At 35.0% G+C, this 5,178-nt stretch overlaps 1 long non-coding RNA gene across 1 annotated transcript; it reads left to right on the plus strand.

Annotated features, from left to right (window-relative positions):
- The first annotated feature begins 3,180 nt into the window (after positions 1 to 3,180).
- On the plus strand, positions 3,181 to 3,813 carry LOC115959192. The gene is made up of 2 exons (XR_004084796.1): positions 3,181 to 3,370; positions 3,509 to 3,813. It is a non-coding gene; the product is annotated as an uncharacterized LOC115959192 (long non-coding RNA).
- The last annotated feature ends 1,365 nt before the right edge of the window (positions 3,814 to 5,178 follow it).

Here is a 5,178-nt window from a genome sequence, read left to right on the forward strand (position 1 = left end):
AATGGGCTTGGGCCTATTGCATTGGGCTAATATGTCTAATATATATCTCTAACAGCCTCAACCTTTTCTCTGTTCAATCACCAGTGAACTAAGGTAAGCACACGTTCAAGGATAACTACTAATATTTATGCTTTTCGCTCTTAATTATAAAAATTCCTTTGCTTTCTGTTTTAGTGAAAGGGGGTGTTAAATTTGTTTGCATAGTTTTTGAAATTGCATATCTCTTCAATGTATAAGCGATCGTGTTGAATTTTTATATGATAGGTCTATGTGGGCTCATTGTATGAAATTTTATTTTGTAAGAGATTTTTAGTGAGAGGGGATGTTAAATTTGTTTGCACAGTTTGTGAAATTGAATATCTCTTCAATGTATAAGCGACCGTGTTGGATTTTTATATGTTAGTTCTATATGTGGGCTCATTGTATAAATTTTTATTGTGTAATAGTAGATGATTAGTTAAAAGGGATGTTAATTTTGTTTGCACAGTTTATGAAAATGGGTATATAATTGACTATTTTGGGTTTTTATGGGAGTGTTGGGATTGTGTTTTTAAACAACTATTTTCAGTTTTTAAACACATGTACCAAATGGGCCCTATATATTGGGTCTATCTATGGGCTCATTGTAATGTTGTTACCTTTTTGTTGGGATTCTTACTATGCTTCTTATTGTTGCGTTAATTCCACTCTTCCTGTGCAAATGCCGTCGGGATTCTCAATCACAAGATGAAAATGAAGAAGAGCGTGAGGTATGGTTTCCTCCTCTTCATGTTAAGCTTGTTTTATAGTTTTGAGGGTTTGATGTTTGATGGAAGATTAGAAGTCTGTGGAATTATGGCTTTTCTCTTGTTCCATCCTAAGGATTGTCCCCAGTGGCAGGTTTCTTTCATCCTATATTTACCATCTATTTATTATTTCTAAACAGAAAACCTATCATACCTTCGTTTCGTATGGCTTTTTAGTATGTAACCCAAGATTATCATCTCTAGGAGGAATAGTAGCATTGGGAAAGTTTGATGCCCTTCACATTGGTCATCGAGAACTTGCAATTCAAGCAGCAAAGGTTGGACCTCCATTTCTTTTGTCAGCTGTTGGAATGGCAGAGGTGCTTGGTTGGGAAACTAGGTATGGATGTTATATATCTTTATTATTCATTTATTTGAATTCTTCTTTCCCAATATTTATGGAGTCATTATCAATTGCCTTTGTTCTATGCTTATTATGATCTCATTGTCAAGGTACAAAAAATTGGATTTGTATCATGACAGATGTAAAAATGGTTCAAGGATGACTATTTGCATAATTTTTTTGCTTCTATATATGGTTAATACAGAAAGCAAGGATTAGGGAGAGGGAGAAGCTATGCAAAATCACAAGTATTTTATCATTTTATGTGGTTTTGTGCACGTGTTGGTAATTTTGACTATAATGGACTGATCAGTTAAGTTGAAACCCACCTACTTGCATGCAGAAAGGGGTTAAGATGTTATCTTACCTGAAGCTTGACAGGTTGGTGGCTACAACTTTACAAACTTTGGATTCGACACGAGATAGTTTAAGGGGCATTATTAGTACCAAAGTTAAGATAACAAATTAATTATCAATTTCATTTCAGGGGTTTTCAAGTCTATGGCGTAGGTAACAGACCTATTGATTTTGTTTTTGCTTTGTAGAGGAAGACCAAAAATAAATATAATTGAAGGAACGCATTGGTCAAGATGGAGTAAGAGTTGCTACTCACAGTAAGTGAATATTGATCATTATTCAAATTCTTCTTATATGTGTGTGTTACATTGGTATCTCAACATTTTATAGCAGTAACATGCTTATAGCAGAGTTATTTTTGGGTTTAATTTACTTAAAAGATATGTAACTATGAATCTCTCTCTTTGAATAAGAAGTATTTCAAATGGGTGTTGTGCATGTGGCTAAATAAGCAAGGATACAAGGAGGAAAGCTTTTTAAGAGAAACAGCTCAAACTCAACAACAAAAACAAGTTGGAATCCAAAATCTCACCTTTTGTTTAGGGTACTTTTGGTATATATATTTTTCTTTGACATTCTTTCTTATTTCATGAAGTCCTTTATGTCTCTCATTCTCTTTAGTGAATGATGTAAATGTGACGTACTTTTTGTAAAGATTGAATGCTGGTGTTTTCTTTTGGAATGTTTGGAATTATTATGTTGTACATTGAGGTGATTTTGATTGAATTATCTCTCCCAATATCGTTTTTAAAGTATTTTTCAGATTCCACTTGTTTCTTCCCAACAATCCTTCTTCTTCTTCTTCTTCTTCTTCAATATCTCATAAATCTACTACATGTTATTTCTAGAAAGCCAAGCAATCTAATTTTATAGAGTAAGTGAATATATCCAATCTCATTCCATTAGATTACAACATAATCAATACCTCATGCGCGTGCTCAGAGGCTTTTCTATTTTTTTTAGGAAAAAATTAATAATTTGCATCTATTATAATGTGAGATTACTATATTTTTCAATTACAAAAAAACCTAGGGGTGTGATGAGTATTATGCGTTTGTGGTGTGATGAGTATTATGCATTTCATCACATCCCTAGATTTTTTTGTGATTAAAAAATATAGTAATCCCAAATTATTATGGATGCAAATTATTAACTTTTTCCCAAAAAAACAAAAGAGCCTCTGAGCATGCGCACATAATCCCTCAAACACATAGGTGGCATTCAATATATAGTAATGTTTTAGGATTCTTAGGAAATTTAAAAAAATTACCATGTTTAATCACAAATCACATAAGAAAATTAGATGCCAGGAGTATTTGAATTCCCACTCAATATCTTTTTTGTGGAAATGTGGATTCCATTTTTTAAAAAAAGATGGATATCCACATTCCTATGCAAGATAAAGTTATATTTTATATAAACTAACAATTTTACTCATTCTTCCTATGTGTTACTCAATAGAAATAACCTTTTTTTATATATAAAAACTATTATTATAAATTAACAGTTTAACTAATTATTTTTTGTATTATATATGTAATTTAAAAAAGAGTATATTATAGTTTCATTTAAAAAAAAAAATGTTAGATCTTAATTTAGTTATCACCTTAAGCCCAGATGAATAGATAATTACTATTGACATTAGGCTTAAGGCCTTTGAACAGAATGTAATGGGCTATATCCAAGGCCTCATTTATCTCTTCATAAGAATTTCGGACCGTTCTCTGCTCTGCCCTGCTTTCCCGTGAAAACGGAGAGGGAAAGAAAATTCGGCCAAACATGGCACCGCAGCTATTAAAGCTTCCCATTGGCAGTATCTCATGCTTGCTTCATACCACTCCAAGCTTGTCTTTTCTTTCTCTTTCCAAATCTCCAAAGCTTTCTGGTACACTCTCCACTCTCTCTCTCTCAGTTCTTGTTGAATTCGTTGTTGATTGAATCTTAATAATTTTAACAAACCCATTTCGTTATATGCGGATTTGTGGTCTAATTATTGCTTTTTTCTTTTTGAAAATGATTTTAGTGAGGTGGGTCAAAGCCCAAATTCACAGTCCCTTTAGAAGCTATGCTGTTGCAAGTTCAGGAAAGCTTCAACCACCAAAGAAGTAAGCTTTTCTAGCTCCAATAGCAGTTTGTTAATTTGTTTCTGTTATTCAGTATTTTAAAATGTGATATGGGTGATTTGTACAGACGATTTACAATAACAATTGTGTAAGAATCAATGCTGATATGTATATGGTGCATGAATCTACTACTTCTGCACTGTTTGTATGCGAGGAAAATGGAAGGGAGAAGAGATGAAAGTTGAGGATTTCTTATGTTTTGACTGGACTAAGAAAAAAGCCTAATCTCGATTGGTTCTAGCTTCTAATTCACTATGTTGCTTAGATTTTGTATCGATTACTCTCTAGGCATTGAATGGAAGTTATAGACTTTTCTCAAGTACAAGATTAGGATCAAGTTAGACTTGGTAATTATTTGCAATGTTACAATGATTCATAAATTTTTTTTTTTTTTGATAGGTAAGAAACAAGTATATTCAAAATGCTAAGTGCAAAAATACACTAGCATATCAAACGTACAAGAAAAGAAAGAAAAGTGCAAACAAAAAGAAGAAAAATACTAAGAACAAAGAAAAAGAGAGCTAAGGAAGAGCGGAAGAGAATCACTAGATGTGAGTCCCCAAGCCTTAGCCCAATCAAAAAGGGAACCAGAAAAGAGAGCGAGCATTTGGTCATCGGATCTATCCAAATCCTCAAATGTCCGCCGGTTGCGTTCCCTCCAAATACACCACATCAGACACAATGGAACTAAATTCCAAATGTGAGATGAACGCTTCCCCAACCAATTCCGCCAGCTAAAAAGAAGATCTGACACTGTACCAGAGGGGACCCATGAAATCCCAAAGATTCTATAGACAAAGCACCACAGCCGATGAGCCTTTCCACAATGTAACAACAAGTGATCCACTGTCTCCTCACAGCACCGACACATAATACACCAATCAACGAAGTTATAGCCCTTAAGCCTCAGATTATCTCCTGTGAGAATCCTATCCCATGCTACTGTCCAAACAAAGAAAGAGACACATCGGGGTGCCTTAACCTTCCAAATACCTTTCCAAAGAAAGACATTGGGAGAAGAACCATGTAACTTATGATAAAAAGAGCGGATAATAAAATCCCCTTTCTTTGACAACTTCCATCTCATACTATCACCCTCAGTTACAAGGGGTTGATTGGAAGCCAAGAATCAGAAGAACTCATCCATCACATCTGCCTCCCAATCATTAGGACCCCGAATGAAGTGAACATCCCAAGTTCTCCTATTCCCCTCTCCTTGGCACAACAAAGAAAGATTCTACGGAAGCTTCCTTGTTTGCAGCAAAAGTATACAAGATCGGAAAAGCCAACTGGAAAGGAAGGTCTCTACACCACCTGTCTGTCTAGAATTTCACTCTAACCCCCACCCCAACCTTAAAGTGGACATTTTTGTGAAACATTTCCCATCCCATCCGAATACTTCTTCACAAACCACACCCATGAGCACCCCTTCCTAACTTAGAGGTCCATCTCCACCCCCCCCCCCCCCCAAAAAAAAATCTTCCCCAAATTTCAAAGCTACCACCCTCCTCCACAGCCTATTCTCCTCTATCCCAAAGCGCTAAACCCCCTTTCCAAGTAAGGCTTTATT

Source organism: Quercus lobata, chromosome 9 (genome assembly GCF_001633185.2).
Source record: "Quercus lobata isolate SW786 chromosome 9, ValleyOak3.0 Primary Assembly, whole genome shotgun sequence".
Taxonomy (NCBI): Eukaryota; Viridiplantae; Streptophyta; class Magnoliopsida; order Fagales; family Fagaceae; genus Quercus; species Quercus lobata.